Genomic DNA, 20,795 nt, shown 5'->3' on the forward strand with positions numbered 1-20,795 from the left:
TATAAAGTAGGTAAGCACCTAGCACACAGATCAACACAATGAATAATATAGGTAGTATTATTAAAATTATCTAGCAAAAATGAATCTTTTTCTTGGTCTTTGGTATGGAACGTAGACCTCGTTGGTCCTTTGTGTAAAGAGGATTTAAGTCAAACTAGAGGAGCCCCAGGAAGTTAAATGAAGTTATCTGGAGTTTAGAGCCGACCAAGACATTGTGACCCCGGGCTTATAGGGAGATAACATACCTGGACCACAGAGTCTCTGTTTTGGGAGTGAGATCATCACACGGAATGCAGTCAGGTAGACCTAGAAACCCCTCCTTCTATTCTATTTTCACCTTCCCTACCTCAAAATCAAGCAGTTTCACAATCTTCTCCCCTATTACCCAAGCCATCACAAGGAAACAAAATTATTACATCTTATGTGTCTGTAAGCACTTTGCAGGAGGCTTACAAAGGGCTCTACTTACTGCAAACTTCCTGACAGGTCAGAAATATCAACATTATGTTTGCAAACTCCTTTTATGATTACCATAAATGTAGAAAATGTTACGAGCCTAGCCCCAGCCTGTGCCTGCAATGCGAGTACTCGAGTTTTGCTCCTATACTTGGTTGGGAAGGGCATTCCATACTATTTACTTTGCCAATTGTTACTGTTTCAGCATCTGTGCCCACCCTGAATCTGAGGCATAGAATTAATAATTCACAGCAGTATGGGAGGGAACCAAATTAAAAAGCCTATCTTCCACATACTCCATTTTCAAAAATGAAAAAAGAAATAACCAGAGGGGCTAAGTTGTGCAACAGAGAGAAAACAAAAGTAGAGGGTACATAATTAGAAGCAAAGAACTCTGACTGAAACATAAGTCATACATCTTCAGAAGAATGGGGGCTGTGTTCTCTGCCAATGCCCTCTGCCCCCATAATACCCAGAAGGACAAAGTTTAGTGCTGCCTTAGGCGGCAAGGAAAAGACAAGAGAAAGGATTATTTCTCTCTTCTACTTGTATCTCGTTAAGCTCCAAAGGAAAGTGAGCTTCTAGTGTCAGGGAGTGGATGAGACTGAGCAGCAGCTTAATTTTTCCTCTTTAAATTCACTTTTGTAAAACTTCTACCGTAAAACACCTCCTGGCAATGTATCTGCAGCTAAGAGATTGGCACTTGTACCTCCATTCACCACTAGGGACCACCTCCTTTCTTCAATCCTCCCCTCCCCTAATAATTGCCCAAGAAATACGTAAGAAAGGGCAAGGAAATGCCACATAGTTTGCTCAACGTTATTTTTTTCTCAATTCTTGTGGAAAAATAAACCATAATCAAGAAAATGCACTAAACACATCTATAATGTGCCTAGTTGCGTTGCTTCCTTCATTGCATTCCCTGACCCTCACCCTCATGTCATCATCAAGAGATACAATTAGTGCCAAATAAATTTGCTCAACACAATCTTGATTATATCATTCAGTGTAGTGGTTAGGAGCATAGGGTTTGAGCATAGACAAGAAAAGAAACAGATAAATCGGACATCGTCAAAATGTAAAACTTTTGTGCATCAAAGATCTCAAAGTGAAAAGACAACCCATGGAATGGAAGAAGATATTTGCAAATCATGTATGTGATAAGGGATTAATTTCCAGAATATATAAAGAATTTCTACAACTCAGCAACAACAAAACAACCCTGTAAAAATAAGCAAAGGACTTAACTAGACATTTCTCCAAAGATTTACATATGGACAATAAGCACAAGTAAAGATGTTCAATATCACTAATCATTAATAAAACGCAAATCAAAACTACAATTAGGGCAATAACTTTTTTTAAAAAATAAAAGGACTGGCCAGACTGTGGAGAAATTAGTGGGAGCCCTTTTACATTACAAGTAGAAATGTAAAATAGTCCACCACCATGGAAAACAGTATAGCAATTCCTCAAGAAAATTAAACAAAGAATTACTATAGCAATTCCACTTCTAGGTATAATCTGCTATGGTTTGGATGTGGTTTGTGCCTGCCAAAACTCACATCAAAATTTAATTACTAATGTAACAGTGTTGGGAGATGAGGCCATTAGAAGGTGATTAGGTCATTAAGGTAGGTTAATGTCTTTCTCAAGAGACCTGATTAGTTTTAAAGGAATAGCTTAGTCATCACAATGAGGGCTGTTATAAGAACAAACTCAGTTTTCTCAGCCTTTGAAGATTTCTCGTTTTTCTCCCTTATTCTTCCACTTCTATCATGTTGGAACTCAGCAAGAGGGTCCTCACCAGAAGCTGAGCAGATGCTGACGCCATACCCTTGGACTTCCCAGCCTCCAGAACAATAAGAAATACACTTATTTATAAATTACCTAGTCTGAGGTATTCTTTTATGACAAAAGAAAACAGACTAGGACACAACAAAGAGAACTGAAAGTAGAGACTCAGACAGACATTTAAATCCCAGTATTCACAGCAGCATTATTGGGATACCAAAAGGTGGAAGCAAACCAAGGGTCCATTGATGGATGAGAAAAAATGTTGTATATACATACAATGTTATTTGGCTTTTTATTTTTATTTCAAATATTAAGGGGGTACAAATAGCTTTTGTGATGCTTGAGTCAGAGCTCTTAGTGTGTCCATCAACCAAATAGTATTCCTCATACATGTTCAATAGGTTTTTACCCCTCCCCTTCACTCTCTCCTCCCTTCTTGATTTCCCTTGACTCTTACTTCTCTCTGTGCCAATATGTGCCCATTAACTAGTTTCAAATTATTAGAGAGTACATGTGTAGTTTTGTTTTTCTATTCTTGAGATGCTTTATTTAGGTTAATGGTCTCCAATTTGCAGTGTGCAAATTGTTGCAAAAGAAATTATTCATTTCTTTTTATGGCTGACTAGTACTCCATAGTATATATATACATATCACATTTTGTTAACCCACTCATGAATTGATGTTCACTTAGGTTGATTCCACATCTTTGCAATTGTAAATTGTGAGGCAATAAACATTCAGATGCATGTGTCTTTTCATAAAATGACTTCTCCTTTGGGTAGATAGCCAGTAGTGAAATTGATGGATCAAATGGTAGGTCTCCTTTGGTTATTTATGAAACCTTTTAGTTACCTGTGAAACCTCCATAGAGAGGTTGTACTAATGTACAATGTTATCCAGCCTTAAAAAGGTATGAAGTTTTGATAAATGCTATAAAATGAATGAACCCATAGACATTATGCTGAGTGAAATAAGATAGACGCAAAAGGACACAGGCTGCATGATTCCACTTATAAGAGAGACCTTAAATAATCGAATTCATATAGCAGAAAGGAGAATTGGTTGCCAGCAGCTGGAGGAGTTATTGTTTAATAGACACAGACCTTCCATTTGGAGAGGTGAACAAAGTTGTGGAGCTAAATGGTGATAAAGATTGCACAATAGTGTGAATGTACTTAATGCCATTGAACTTTACATAAAAATAGTTAATATGGTAAATTTTATGATATGTATATTTTACAAAATAAAAAATATCAGAATTATGGTTATGGACTGAGAATGTCAAGGTTGGACCTCAGCTACCACATGCACTAACTGTACGGCAAGTAATTTAGCCTTTCTGTGGCTCTGTTTTCTCATCTGTAGAATGGGATGATCAGAGTGCCTAAAGTAATGAGATTATTGTAAAGTTTATGTAAGATGATAAAAGGAAAATCCTGGCACATAGTGACTGTACAAAATGTGTTAGCTATTACCATTGTTTTTTCTTTGTCATAAGTGCTAAAGACTCTTTGATGCCATGAAAAAATATTTCTTCCTTTCTGAATCTCTTATACAGAGTTTTCTGTATATTACTGAATACTTATTGACTGATTTATGTATTCATACACAAAGATGAACTTATTGACTCACTATCAGTGGCTGTTTTTCCAGCACAGAATATAAATGAGTATCAATCAATTTCTATTCTTGAATGAGTCTCTTTAAGCCAAAGATGGGCACTTACAGATACCTGGCTAAGGCTCAGGTATTACCTTGAAAAGCACATAATTCACATTGCTGTTTCAAGTCCAAGGGTATAATAAGGGAATTTCTTCCTATTAAGTTTTTCTTTTTTTCTTTTTTTTTTTTTAATTGTTGGGGATTCATTGAGGGTACAATAAGCCAGGTTACACTGATTGCAATCGTTAGGTAAAGTCCCTCTTGCAATCACGTCTTGCCCCATAAAGTGTGACACACACCAAGGCCCCACTCCCCTCCCTCCGTCCCTCTTTCTGCTAACCAACCTATAGAATCAGCCACTGAGTATAAAAACCACATAATTGTTTGGGATAGCACCATCTAAAGAAAGATTCAAAGGCAGTTAAATAGATTGTAAAATACCTAAGCCTGGTAAACTGATATCATCTTAAATCTTTACACATCACCAACAGAGACTGAGGTTTGAGGACACAGAAGCCAATATTAATAAACTCTGGCCCTGATGGGATAGTAATCCCCTATAAATGTATCTGGGGATGCTGTTGGTTTCAACTTTTGACAGCATAAGATATAGGGCATTTGGTAATTATCTCCATTTTAAACAAACCATCTTAAAATAGAAGCCTTCAAAATGATATAATAAAATACTAACATCCATACTTAAATATAACTAATAATTTCTGACGAATAGCATTTTCACAAGCTTTTCAAAAAACGTGTTTTTTAAACCTTGGGCTGATGCAGGCTTCTAAATTCTTCTATTGGAGTGAGAGCAAATTCATTAAAGGGATTTTCCAACAGTTTGCATAACTATTTCCCCCACATATCTTTTTCAGAGCCCACACCCTAAAGCTTCATAATTCCATTAGATCAGGGCACAGCTGGGCAATTCTTTCTTTGCTGGTATTATAGTGATCCCCAGGGAATTTATGCAAATCTATGGAAATTCATTTTAAAGGCAGTACTCTGAAAGAAAGAATGCATCCTCATTAAGTAAACAATTATATCTACAAACAAGCTACAAGCAATGTACTGGAGAGCTAAATTAAACTTTCCATCAGGAAAACTAAACCATTCTCTTTCATACTTAGGCTTTACATCAGTGCAATCAAAATTGTCAGACAAAAAAAATCAAGTCCAAAAAGACATCAAGGAAATGGGGCACCATTGCAGGGCACAGCCTCCTGCCCCTTTTCTGGTTCTACCTTCTAATTCCTCTTTTGGTCATTCTATGGGGAAAGGATAACACACTCTCAGTAAAAATTTCGTGTAGAAGGGAAAGAAATGAACTTCCCTAGTCCTGCAAAGGGCACTCCAAGTCAACCCCAAGAAACTATGAGACCAGAGGGTGCTGGAAAAAGCACAGGATTTATAGTTAGACTTACCTGTATTCCAGTCCTAGCTCCTTCACTTATTAGCTGAGCAAATCACCTAGACTTCAGAGACTCAGTTTCCTTATCTCCAAACTAGAGATAATAATACCTCATACTGTGTTATGAATTTTTAATGTTCCAAACTATATCAAGCATTTAGTCCAATGCCTGGAACATGATTGAAATTCAAATACCTTCACTTGGACCAAAAGATTGAAGTCTGAACAAGATCTGGGGCATAGAAAGAGGAGCTAACTGGAAGTGAAGAAAAGGAATTTCTCCACTTAAAAGTTTTGTGTCCTCAGCAGGCACAGTGGCTCATGCCCATAATCCTAGCACTTGGGGATGCCAAGGCAGAATTGGTAATGAGTAAGTTCTTTCCCTGTTAGTTCACATAGAGCGTGTTGTTTAAAAGAGCCTGGCACCTTCTCTTTTCTCCCTTGCTCGTTCTTGCTTCACATCTGCTCCACCCACCCTTTGACCTTAATTGGAAGCTCCCTGAAGCCCTCAGCAGGAGCAGATGCTGGCCCCAGGCTTCTTGCACAGTCGGCAGAAGCATGAGCCAAAGAAACCTCTTTTCTTTATAAATTGCCTAGCCTCAAGTAATGCAATGCATTCACAGCAATGCAAAATGGAGTCACACAGCCACCAGAGGCCACTTTTCATCCATTATTGGAAGAGATCACTGATCCTTCAGTTCAGCTCTAGGTGAATAGCTGGCTGAGTTCGGGATCCATGTTGTCTTTTAAAAACTCACATACATATATGTTCTTATTTTAGATTAGCATTGCATTTAGCTTGACACTCATAGTTCATAAGAGAGAAATGAAATTGAGACCCACTAAAGAAAGAGCAGATTCTCATCTCCATGCAAATATTGAGTGAAAATAGCTAACTTATTTTGGTGAATTGTCAGTTTTTGTTAGATGTCCTGTTGAATCCTCTTCTGAAAGGGGGGGTGATTACCTGGTGCAGACATGACCTTGTTCTGTCAGCACAGGTTGACATGTGGGCAGGTGTTTTAGCCAGAGAATTCCATCAAGCAGAGCATAATGTAAAACATTTATGCGCTACTGATTTTATTAAGGAAGGGAGAAGTGAGTATAAAAAGAAACAAGGGAGAGAGGAAGAGGGAGCTGATTGGAGAGTATGTTGCTGAATTACTGTTCAGAAAGCCACATCAACTGCATCCCAGGACCATAAATAGTTGAGAAGAAAGGGGAACTATTTATCGGCTTATGCTATCAGCTGAGACTTAATTTCCCTGAGATTCTACACTGTCTGTGGAGGCTAAGCAAGGTCACTCAAACTTCAGTATCCACAGGGAAGTTCTAGGTTGAGTGGTAAGAAACATTTGGCATGGCCTTAAAGTAAGACACTGTCAATTTCAGCGTAAGTGAAATCATTATAGACCCATGCAGAGCTGGTGACTTCCACTGCAATGGAATAAAAGATGTGAAGCTAAAAGACTGACTTGGTATACAAGAGGTATTGGATACGGGAAGCTTGAGAGAAGCAGCTTGTTCAGGCTATGACGCTTAGCTTCTTCTCAATGCATTATGTAATGATATTAAATATCATTTATTTACACCCTTAGACTCCCAGTAACTGTAATGACATCATTAGCATATTTTGCTCATTTGCAACTCTTAAGTCTCTCAGAAAATAGCATTCATTCCCTTCCAGATCCTAGTCAGCACCCTAATTCAGCGCCTTTGCCGTCATATCTGGATAATTGAAAAAGAGCATCTAACCTGGTTTCCCTAATCTTGGTCTCTTCTTAATGCTATCTATAACTACCATTCTTCTCCAACAGTTTCATCCTATTTCTCTGAGAAAAGTAATAACTTTTACTTTTTGGATAAATGTAACATTAAGTGTTTCCCATCCCCATCAATCCATAAATATTAAATTCACTTAATATTTTTTCAAAAGAACTTCACCCACTAGTTTTCTTTTGTAAAACACAATTTATGGGCTTCCAGTTTGAAGAATACTATTTAATCCCATGTATTCAATAACTCTGTATTCCTAAAACTATTAAAATGATTAACAAAAAGTTTTAAGGGTAAAAATGTATATCTGTGTTGGAAAACATGAAAGATTTCTCTTACAAGGAAAAAAAATTAACAAATTTCTACAAAATACAGTGATTGCCTCTGTCAAGGTAATTCAGAATCTGAAACACCAACATTAAGCTGAGCCCCTGATGGTGAACTAAACATATTCAAGTTAACAGCAACCCTAGAACCCAGGTGAGTTGAACTCAATTCTGGGAAAGCATTTTTAATTACAACTCCAAGCAGTCCCATACATTATGAAATCGTCTATTGACTTAACATACAAAAAGATAGTCCACCATTAGTTTAAATGAGCAGAAAATTTAAAACCTTTTTAAGTCCTCAGATTTCAAATTATAAACAAAATTAAAATAAGTAACATATTTAAAGAAATAGATGGTAAGTTCAAAAAATCAGCTGCAGGACAAAGTTCCTGGAAAAAAAAATATCTGGCAAACATTTTAAGAATAGAGTGTTTAAATTAAAACTAATAAAAATAATAAACTTTTGAGTGAATCAACTAGGAGCTTAGATGGAGCTTAAAAGACAAATTGGCAAGCAGAAGATTTCTCTGAAAAAAAAAAAAAGAACTACAGAATGAATTAGGTGGAGAAAATAAGGTGCAACATATGAAAGAAAGATAAACGTATAGGAGGATGCAATTGAGACGATCTCAGAAAAGAATAATGCAAAGAATAGATTAGAAGAAATATTCAAAGACATTATATTTGAAAATTTTCCAGAAGTGAGGAAAGTTTCTAGAGGGATGTGTGAAAGATATCTGAGCCTACACACACTGTAGGAAAGCGCAGAACACTATGGCTTAAGAGAAAATCTTAAAAGTAATAAGTGAGAATGGATTGCCTACTTAAAAAATGGTGATTAGTCTTCTACTTCTAAAAAATGGTGATTAGTCTGCAACCAGCAACAGCCAGGAGTAGTGGAATAATTTCTTCAAATTATTTGAAGAAAATAATTATACTCTACTATTTTATACCTATAAAAATTTCTTTCAGATTTAAAGTATGTTCAGATAAAAGGTGAGTAAGAAATAATATATTCTCATCAAAAAGTTGTTAAAAGTGTACTTCATAAAGGAAAGAAAATGATTATAGGAGGAGAGCAAGAAGAAACTGGAGCAGAAATTGGTAAATTAATGTAAATAGACTATCTTATAAAGTAACAATTAGATGTCTATTTTGGAAAGGAAAAGTGATAGAACTTAACAAGTGATGGTATGAATGTTAAGAAAGATAACTGGAATCATACTGTTCTAGTACCCTTGTGTTATTCAGAAAGGGAAAGAGGTGCTAAATTGATTGATTGATTAAATCTAAACATGGTCAAGTTGGTGTGCACCTAACAACATGTTAAGAATTCTTTTTCTTTTTTCTTTTTTTTTTTTTTGTAGAGACAGAGTCTCACTTTATGGCCCTCAGTAGAGTGCCGTGGCCTCACACAGCTCACAGCAACCTCCAACTCCTGGGCTTAAGCGATTCTCTTGCCTCAGCCTCCCGAGTAGCTGGGACTACAGGCGCCCGCCACAACGCCCGGCTATGTTTTGGTTGCAGTTTGGCCGAGGCCAGGTTTGAACCCGCCACCCTCCGTATATGGGGCCGGAGCCTTACCGACTGAGCCACAGTAGACTATACAGTTTCTAATCAGTAAAAGGGGATAATTAGAATAAGAAAAGAAACAAATAGATTCAATGTAAAGAAAGAAAAGGAAGGAAGGAAAGGTGGGGAGGAAAAAGAAGAAAGAAACAGAAAAATAGACAAACAGAAAGAGAATCAGATCACAGAAATGTCTGATGTATCGACCAAACTTGCATTTAACAACCAAAAATTCTAAAGCTAACTCAACAAATGCCACCACATGTTCTGTATAAGAGACAAGCCTAAAAGCCTAAAGAATATGATTTCGAGAAATCAAAGAAAATAATAACTGGAAAGAAAGGAGCTATATTAATATTATAATGATAGTCTAATAGAAGATTCCTGATGAGAAAGAAGTGATACTGTCTAAAGTTAAAGTTTCAAATTACCAATAAAATATAATAATTAGATGTTTACTGTGTACTAGAAGATAACCTCAAATTACGTAATACAAAACGTTTGCAGAACTACAGGGAGAAATTGACAAATCATTATAATAATACGCAAATTAAACATACCTTCTCAATTATAAACAGTCTGAGCAGAAGAAAAATCTACTAAAAGTATGAAAAGCTTGGGCTACCAAACTTGATTTAATAGATATATAGAGATAGATGAGCTATAGGTAGATAGATGGATAAAGATATTCTATAATATTCTCAAGCACACATAGTACACTTATCGAAATGGAATATATTTAGCTATAAAGAATTATTTACACGTATGTGTAAGTATATGTGTGTTGCGCTTATATGTATGCAGGTATACATTATACGTTCTCTGACCACAATGCGTAAGCGATGCTTTGCCAGTTCTGCAGCTTCTACTTTCTGTCTTTTGAATGTTCTTGGAGCTCTGATTACTCTGTTGGAGAGGACACCAGGCGTGACCCTGTGCTGCATGGGTAGAAGGAGAAACCCAGGCGAACTCAGCCCTCTAGTTGTCCTTACCAGGCATGCGAGTGCACTCTTCACAACAGACCAGCCACTAAGCAGAATAACCACCAGTAAACCCAGTTAACCCTACACGGAGCAAAAAAGAATGACCCAGGCAAACTCTACCTGAATTTTTAACCCACGGAATCCCAAGATATAATGAAATGGTGGTTACTTTAAGTAATCCAGTTTTGGGGTACTCAGTTACCCAGCAAATAATAAAAGGAGCAACAACCAAACTAATATTTATTCTTTGAAAAGTCTGGAAATTTTTTCTGTAGAATTATTAATAAAAAGAGAGAGAAGACAAAAAAGAGAGAGAGAAAAGACTATCAAATATTCAAAAGAAAAGAGAAAACAAATACTTGAAAATAAATAGATAAATTCCTAGAAAAATATATAATTTACCAAACAAAGTTAATTAAGAAGAAATAGAAAACCTGCCTAGATCTATATAATCATTAAGGAATTCAAATCAATAATTTAAATAATCTTCCATTCCTTTCCAAAACAAACAAGAACAACAAAATTTGACACAGATTTATGGGCAATTTGCCTATAATTCTAGGAGTCACACCTCTCTAATACAAATAATAATAATAATAATAACAATTACAAAAGCCAACAATTTTGTAGGAATTCTACCATAAATCAAGAAACACACAAAAAATAAAATTTATTTTCCAAGAAAGAAGAGGGAATGTCCTAAACTCATATTTTAAGGTAAGTATGATCCTAATATCAAAAATAGGGCTAGTGTGGAAAAGTAAAATTTCCTGGAGACCATAAATATAAAAATCCTAAATAAAATATTACTAAGTCGAACTCAATAGTCTACAAAATGATATTATCATGACTATCTTGAGTTTATGCCAATAACACAAGTAGTTTATCATTAGAAAAATCCATTAATGTAATTCTCTCCATTAACAGTTTATAAATAAAAACTACAAAATTATGTTACTAGATTTATGAAAAACATTGAATAAAACTGAACTCTTCAAATGCCTCCAGAAAAGGTAATAAACGGTTATGCATTCAATGAAAGAAATGTCATATAGCTGTTAAAATGAATTAATCTCAATTCAATGCAACCAAAATAAAATTTAGAATCTGGGATGAAAAAAGTTATTAAAAGAAAATGATACCACACTCCCTTGTCCTATACTCAGTAGAAAAGCATCAGTTTTCTAATACCTTTCATACAATTATTTTAAGTATACTACCAAAAGCTTTAAAGTATAAAATAATTATGTAATTATTGAGCAATAACAAATAATTAAATAAGTAAAACAATGTGATATTAACACTAAATAATGGAACAAAATGTAAAAGTCCAAATAGACTTAGGCTATGAAAAGGGTGGAAAAAATAAAACATGTTGGAAAAACTTTAAGTGAAGTTTAGCTTTTACCTCACTTAGGTCAAAATAAATTCCAGAAGAAATAAATAATTCAGTGAAAAAAATCAATACTGAGAAAAAACAAGGAAATGTATGGTCATTTGGAAACATGACATTGAAAAGGGACGATTAGCAGATTGTGGTATGTAAAAAAGATAAAAAAACAAATGAAAACCATAGTCACAAGACAAATGGCAAAATAGAATACTAGTTAGCATAATAAGTGGCAATTATGACCTTAATATAAAAGTAACTATTTAAAATCAATAAGAAACAGACCAATACCCAATAAGTAAGTAATCAAATGACACGCATAGTCAATTAAAAGAAGAAATTTGAATTACAGTGAATTAAATTCAAATATGAAAATACGTTCAGGGCAGCGCCTAGGGCTCAAAGGAGTACGGCGCCAGCCCTATATACCAGATGTGGAGGGTTTAAACCCAGCCCCAGACAAAAAAAGAAAAGAAAAAGAAATGTTGTTCAATGTCACAACATCCCAAGTAAACACAACAAATGTTTTTTAAACTACTGTTTTTTTCTGTAGCAGTTTTCTATGGTTAAAAATTATGCTAATACCAAGAAGCAGCAAAGGAGTAGGAAAATAAATCAAATTCTATGACAGTATTGACTATTTCTAGAAATCAGTGTATTAATCCGTATTAAAACGTTTAATACAATTTATATTCTTTGACCCAGCTACTCTACTTCTAAAGATTTATAATCAGAATAAAATTGAATGTATATAAATTTTACCTCAATACATTTGAACAAATTTTTTTCAGTTAAATAAAATATTGAACAAATATTCAATGTTGTATACATAAGAATGGTTAAAACACACATATACATATGTTTTCATTTATACGTATCACGTCAATGAGAAATTGGGAATTGACTAGCATCTAAAGGTAGGAAAATGATTAAACTATGATATATCCATATAATAGAACTTTATGTGACTTAAATTCAATAAATCGCTAATATAATCACAGAAAGATAGTCATATGTTATTATGTAAGTTACAAAGCAAGAAGCAAAATATGCTTCCATTTTTTTGTGTGTGTGTGAAATGACCTGTGTGACTTTATTAAATTTGGGACAAATGAGAGGTGAAGTAAAGCCAAATTACTGTCAAGTGATAATCAGAGCCTGAAGAACTCAGAGTATAAGAGAATACAGTAAGGTTACAAATGAATACAGATGATGTAACTGTGAAAGGAAGAAGAAAAAAAGAGCACAAGGAGGGGAAGAAAAAAATAAAAAAATCAAGGGGGCGGCGCCTGTGGCTCAAAGGAGTAGGGCACTGGCCCCAACTTCCATTTTTTTTAAAGTAATATTTATTTGAGCCTAAGTATAAGCCTAAAAAAAATTAGAAAGGATACACAACAGATGCTAGAGATAATCTCTTGATCATGAGATTATCCTTTTAATTTTGGTCAACTGGTCTACCTAATGTTTGAACACTAAATATGGATTACTTGTTACTTATGTGATGAGAGAAGTGGGAATGAGAGAGAAAGAGAGAGAGAGAAAAAAAAGAAGGAGTAATGTTACTTCAAATAGTAAGAAATGTTTCTGGCTAAATCTATATTCTCACTGCCTCTGATTATTCTCCTTCTTAGAATTCCCCCAAGTCTTACACATAAAGGTTTCAATAACACTACAATGTATTTGTTTTTGTTTTCTGGTGTTTTGCTTTTCAAAGTAACACCACCCCACCAAAGTTTTATAAATTCATGTGTTCTTATACTGCTTCGCATACTACAAATCTCTACACACATCAACTGAATATCAATAGCCAAGTTCAGTTCTTAGTCACAAAGTTTACCAAAAGGACTGATCTTGAGAGACGGACAGAGCAGCATTGCTGAGATTAGACATAGGGGTTATTCTCGACGGAAGCCGTCAGACTAGATCAAGACCGTCTGATGTACGAGTACTTGGCTGAGGTTCTGTTCTACCAATTAAGTTTGGGAAAGCTAGGAAATCTATCAAACCTCAATTTTATAACTAAACTGAAGTTCCTTCAGTAGGTATGATTCCTTGATTTTCACAAATCTCCACTGAATGTTTAGTCTCTGCTATTCAGAAGAATTTTATTTTGGAAATAGTAGAATTTAGCCCAAGGACCAAGTAGAGTCCAGAAAGTAGCCAATATTACTGTCTTTGCTCAAGATGGAAAAAAAATGGGGGCCTATCTTGTCTTTTACATTTTATTTTATATTTGTTATATTTATTGATCTATTTTTATTTTATTATTTATTTATTTTTTGAGACAGTGTCTCACTCTGTCAGTCTGGGTAAAGCACTGTGACATCCCACAGCAGCCTCAAACTCTTGGGTCAAGTGACCTTCTTGACTGAGCCTCCCAAGTGGGTGAGACTACAGGTGCCCACCACAATGCTGGGCAAGTTTTTTTATTTTTAGTAGAGATGGGGTCTCACTCTTGCTCAGGCTGGTGTCAAGCGCCTGAGCTCCAGCAATCCACCTGCCTCAGCTCTCAGAGTGCTGGGATTACAGGCATGAGCTACCATGCCTGGACAAATCTCCTTTATAAAATTTCACTACATATATTTAGAATCTTTTCATACCACTATAGTCGATAAAAATTTGTTCAATTAACTTCACACAACACACAAAGAAGTTTTTCCAATGTTTTACAGAATACCACATTAGCTAATTTGATAGGAATGATGCTTACAATGAAAGGACCAATTCCCATTCTTACATATTCCGTAAAACACCAAATTCTGTTTGTTGAAAGATTTTGCAAGATCTTGTGACTCATACAAATGCTTGTGCTGCATTATGATGTGAAGCTCGGTTGCATATAATTGCTTGTTCAAAAACATGCTCACAATTTATACCTTGCTCTACATTTTTTACTAGTAACAAACATTTCCCAAAGTCTTGACAAATTATGTGTTTATGAGAGGTATTTAACGTGGAATTGAGCTAAGGGAGTTTTATAGCATGTTACGTTTTTGCTGATAATTTGGAATGACTGAAGGGTATGGATTGAAGGGTTAGAAAAGGTCATAGCTCTGCATCAAAGCAATCAATCTTGTTGCCTTTGATAAAAATATTATAGAAATCTATATTACATTTTACCTTAGTTCTGGTGAGGAAGTTGATTAGTTTAAGTGCCTTTCTGAATCCCAAAATATTCATATCTCAAATCTAAAATTTATTGTATGATAAAAAGCTAGACCAATGGAAATAATAAATAGGCTTTAGGCTCCAATGGAAAGATTAGGCCTTTCTAAAAAAATACATCATTAGGATATTTAAATTTTCATCTTAAATTAGCAAGGCCATTTCACTTACTCAGTTGTTTTCTAATGAGGAGAAATATTTGCACATGGTAAAATTTAAAAACACACATTATTTAATGTACACAGCATGAACATAGGAAGTATGCCTATTAATAGATACAGATGAATTTTTTACTCCTCAACTCTGAATTCCTAAAAATATCTTTCAGTAGCTATTGCTACATAGATATAGTGACATATTTATGTACTATTTTCACTAAAATTAAGAGTAGGATGTCTAAATTGTCCTGTGCGCATTACTATTTCAAAAGATAAAAATCCTGCCTAGATGATTTTTAATTTCAAAGTGTCCTCTTTATCTTTGTGAGCTAGCTAGCTACCTACTACAAGGCCCTGGTAATTCCTTTCTCTGCAAGTTATTTTTAGAGTGTTTTAGTTTGCTAAGCCGTCCACAAATGCAAAACCTTAGAGATGCCAAGTTCCTCTCTGCTCTGTCCGTCTCAGAGAGAGGAGATTTCTTGCTTCAGACCTCAGTGAACACATGTAAGCACAATTTCTCAAAACAAGGCAACAAGTGAGAGGCAGGGTTAAAATAAGAACTCAGGCAATCTGACTCACAATCCGGGATTCAACCCCCTATAACTTGCTGTTTTTCTTTGTCCTCTTTGCTGTGAATCAAGATACTTGTTCCTTAGCAGGGTGTTTCTGCTGCAAATCCAGTTGCTACTGCATTATGCAATGAAGTCAGAAGCCTGAGCTGGTGACATCAATACAGGTTGCTATGGTAACTCTCTCCCTAAGTATTACAGGTTCAGTGTAGGCTCAAAAAAGGGGACTTCAGCAGAGAAGCAAAATAACTGGCGTTATTCAGCCTCAATTACAATAATTGGTACGAAAATTCCTTATCCTTCCTGTAATCAATAAAAAATTACATGTTATGTTATTATTCAGAAATTTACATTATGTTATTATTCAGAGTCATTTTTATAATATACCTATTTTTTTATATTGAAAGCTTCCCCAGGGAAGTAGCAACGCCACTGACCTTCTGATATAACAAATCCATGTGACCCATGCAGAAGAGGGTCTCAGTTATAACATAGCCAATTATTTTGTCATTCTATAAGTCAAGTAATGTTATACATTACATGCTCTGCATAAATTTATAATAGATGATTCTAATCCCAGTTTTTCCAGTTCAGAAATTATTATATAAAAAATTCTCAGAGTTTGTACATCTGAAAGCAGTTTTAGATGAGAAATCTACAGTTAACAAGGCAGGAGGAAAGCTCACCTTTTGATTATACAAGTTCATCCTTATTTTCCTAGAATATTTTTGCCAGTGATTCAATTCAAATACTTAAATCCACCTCCTTGTGTAGGAGATGTTTAGAAAGATTCTTTGACCTTGACATCTTTCTAACTTGAACTTGAGGCACGTGGCTGAATACTTAACAAAGACTGAGCTTCTTTTTTCAACAGCTCCTTTTTTATCATCTACCATCCTCTCAAGGAGAATCTGCAAGGATGCTTGAGCCAAGGGCTGGAGTCACCTGTTCAGCAGTAGGTACAAGATGCTTAAGACATATCCCTTCTTTGAAAAGCTCACACACCTTCAGGGTTAATAATTACAGCAGTAACAACACAAACAATCATTAAAAATATTTACTGAACACCAGCGACGTGCCAGACACCATGCTAAAGACTTTATGTAGATTGTCTCATTTAATCCTCACAACAATACCATGAGCTAGACATGTACTATTTTCCTCATTGTACAGATGAGAAAACTGAAGCTCAAAGGGATCAAGTGACTTTCTTGAAGCCAGAGAGCTAGTGAGGAACACAGCTGGCATTTGAACTTAGGGCTGACTCCAAATATTAATGAATTTTGACAGAAATTAAGGATAATTCCCTCTCACTCACTGTGGTAGAATTGAAAATTGCATCATAATCCTGCTGAGCAAGAATTCCTTGATGTGGAATTCATTGAAGCAGAAAACAGTGATGATCTTATGGTTGACTTTGTAAACCTTTTGATGGCTGACTTTTCTGTTTTTGTAACATTCCGTAGTTCAGAAAATGTTTATCTGAAAACATTTTTTCTTCTTCTTTGGTTTCAGATGAAAATACACAAGGTGGAAAGGATAGATTCTTCAATAAATAGTGCTGGGAAAACTGGGTATCCACATTCAAAAGCATGAAATTGGACCCATCATTCTTATACCATACACAAAAATCAACTCAAAATGGATTAAAGACTTAAACATAGACCATGACACCATAAAATTCTTAGAAGAAAAGATAAGGGGAAAGTTCCTTGACATTTGTCATAGAAATGATTATTTGGATTTAACATCAAAAGTGCAAGGCAGCAAAAGTAAAAATAAACAAATGGGACTACAGCAAGTTCAAATGTTTCTGCACGGCAAATAATCAACACAATGAAAAGGCAACTGTAGAATGAGAGAAAATATTTGCAAACCACACATCTGGTAAGAGACTGATATCCAAAATATATAAAGAATTCACATAACTCAATAGCAAAGAAATAAATAGCCCAATTAGAATACGGGCAAAGAATCGACATTTCTCCAACAAAGACGTACAAATGGCCAACAGGTATATGGAAAGAAGCCCAACATCACTAAGTGTCAGGGAAATGAAAATCAAAACCACAGAGAGATATTATCTTACACTTGTCAGGTGGCTATTACCAAAAAGTCAAAAGATATCAACTGTTGGCAAGGAAGTAGAGGAAAGAGAAGACTTGTACAGAGCTTGGAAGGCTGTAAATTGGTACAATGATTATGGAAAACTGTATCATATTTCCTTTAAAAATTGAAAATAGAATTTCCATATGATCTATCAATCCCACTTCTGAGTATATAACCGAAGAGATATCTGCACTCCCATGTGCATCGCAGCGTTACTGAAAACAGTCAAGATATGAAAAGAACCTAAGTGTCAACACGTGAGTGGATAAAGAAAATGTGGTATACACGCACAAGGGAATATTATTCAGTGTTTTTAAAAAGGGAAATCTTGTCATTTGCAGCAACAGGAAAGAACCTGAGGACATTATGTTGAGTAAAATAAATCAGACACAGAAAAACAAATACTGAATGTTCTCATTTATATATGAAATCCTTTTTAAAAAAAGTCAAACTCAGGGCAGTGCCTGTGGCTCAAGGAGTAGAGCGCTGGCCCCATATACTAGGAGTGGTGGGTTCAAGCCTAGCCCCAGCAGAAACTATTAAAAAAAAAAGAAAGAAAGAAAGAAAAGCAAACTCATAGTAACAGAAGGTAGAACAGTGGTTATCAGGAAGTTTGGGGGTGGAGGGAAAGGGAAGATGTTGGTCAAAGGGCACAAACCTTTAACTCTAAGGTAAATAGGTGCTAGAGGCACATCAGATAATGTGGTGACTACAATTAATAATGTATTGTATACTTGAAATTTGCTAAGATAGTAGATTTAAGTGGTCTCACTACAAAAAAAATGATAATGTGAGGTAATGGTATGTTACATGATTGATTGTGGTAATCATTTCTCAATGTATACGTATATCAAAACATCACAGTGTATACCTTCAATAATGGCAATTTTTATTTGTCAGCCACACCCCAATAAAGCTTGGAAAATGTTGGTTTCATAACTTTCTTGGGGAGTTGCTTTAATATTCTAATATGCTTCAAACTACTATGTTACCTTCAACTCAAATAAGTATATCATTAATTTAATGTGTACAATTCATTGCCGTTTACAAATCACACCAAACACTTATTCATTCATCAAATATTTATTACAGGTCATGCACTGTGCTATATGTTGGATACAGCAAGTGGTTAAGTGCTCTTTAAATTTAAAAAAAAAATATATATATATATATAGTCTATCATGGGAGAAAAACATGAATCCAATGACAACACAGGTAAATGTAAAATTACAGTAGCATCCAGAGAGTGAAATTTCTAATTCTGTCCCCTAAAATTCTACTTTTTATCCCAGCTCTAAACCTAATGCCTCATCTCCCTCATCTAGTCTAGCTCTGGTTCCTGCCCAAATTTGCCTTCTATTCTCACATGTCTTCTTCCTGCCCACTACCCACATTTGAGCCCTCATAACTTCATGGCTCAGGTGTCTCAGCAGTTCCTGGCATGATGCCCTCCTTTAGCTTCTGTTCTAAGAGTTCCCAGGCAGATCACTACAGACCCATGTTTTGAAACACCTAAGATGGGCCCTTGACCCCACTGCAGTTTCCACTTCACCCAAATGCCTGCAACCACTCTCCTTCCCCGAAAGTTAAAATCTGACTCCTCAGCCTGACCTTCCAAGCTTTAAAAATCTGACCACAGTCTAACTGTTCAGTCTTAGGATCCATGGCTCCCCTGCAGAAGCCCTTCCCAAGCCCGATGGAGGAGTAGCTGGCTGGTGGAGGAGTAGCTGGCCTCCGGCACTCTGCTTTCCATCTCTCTGCTTTTGTTTATTCTATGTCACCACTGGCATTCCTCACCTCCCCTTCCCTTTTAGAACTTCTATTCTTTGCTTGTTTGTTGTGTGTACACGCTTTATCCCCTTAACCAGCTTATACACTCCTTGAGGGAAGAGACTGACTTCTAAGCCAGCCACAGTACGATAAATTGGTGCTTAGAAATATTTGTTGATGCCAGGTCTCAGGAAAATGAGAGCTTACACAGATAGCTTATGAGACAAATATTTGCATCACTAATTGTGTGACTATGGTTTCCTTTGAACATGACAGATTTAGATCCCTCTGTTTGTTTCACTAAAAATCCATGTAACAATAAGACTGAGTTAAGATTTCACTACTTGGCCAAATAGAGAAAATAATTTATTAGATATATACATGACTTTCAATGGGAACTTTGAATCAAGGAGAGCAAAAAATAAAACTTATTATTTGCGTAAGTAAAGACTCTTCCTATTGCAAATGAAAGAACTCTAACTTACAAGTAACTAAGCAAAAACACCTGCTCGTGTAACTGGGAAGTCCATGAGTAGACTGGTTTCAGTCACAGCTGGATCCAGAGTACTCAATGGTATTAACAAATCTCACTCTCCTTTCTTTCTAAGGATTCGCCTTATTCTCAGCAGCTGCAGAAAAGCCATCTTCATGTGGTAAGACAAAGTCACTTGTAATTTCAATTTCACATTACCTCAGATTGATAACCCCAATTAAATAAGAATCTCTCTCTCCTTCTCTCTCTCTCTCTCTCTGCCTTCTCCCCATCCTCTCCCCCATTTCTCATGTTCAGTCTCCTTCATATCCATACAGAAACCTTGAGAAGACTATTGAACCCTAAATAGGTTGTGCACCTACCTAACAAAAGTCACTGTGCCAGAAATAGGGGCACTTGTGAATAACAGCCTGGGCATGAGTCTATGTCCACAGCCAAGGTAGCAACCAGATACTTTGATTGGCTGTGCCTCCAAATCCATCTTGAATTGAAAAAAGATAAGGACCTTCTTTCAAAAGAAAGAATGACAAAACTATTCCTGAATCATCTAGATCAACTTTAAATTTTAAGACATTAGCTCATAAATTCATGCCCAAATACTTATTGTGCATCCACTATGTGTCAGGCACTTTGTCAGGCTCTGTGAGTGGTACAAAGAGTATTTACATAGACTCCAGCGATGAAAAATGAATGTATATAGATAATTCTGATCCAAAGTAGGATATGATATATGTCATAAAAATGTTTAGAGCTAAAGATAAGGATTTATAAGTAATACATAAAAAGGTGATAATGTAAGCAGTAGGAAACAGATAAGACTGAAACTTTGAAAAGCAAGAAAATAAATAAAGGGAAACAAAGAATCAGAGAAAGGAGAATGTAGAATAGAATTGCATATCCATATTCAAGTTGTAGTTCATAAAATGCAAGTTCCTCGAGAGCCAGGGCTAGGTCTTACTTTGGGCAACCAAAATAATAAGACCAGAGAAACAAAATAACAATGATATTACATAAATTTTTTGAGTGCTAATTAAGTGACATGCATTGTCCTAATCCTTACCATGATTATCCCATTTAAACTCACAACAATCCTATGAAATAGATATCAATATTAATATCCCCATTTTAAAGGTGAGGTCATAGAAATGTTAAATTATC

The sequence above is a fragment of the Nycticebus coucang genome, chromosome 5 (genome assembly GCF_027406575.1).
Source record: "Nycticebus coucang isolate mNycCou1 chromosome 5, mNycCou1.pri, whole genome shotgun sequence".
NCBI classification, from domain to species: domain Eukaryota; kingdom Metazoa; phylum Chordata; class Mammalia; order Primates; family Lorisidae; genus Nycticebus; species Nycticebus coucang.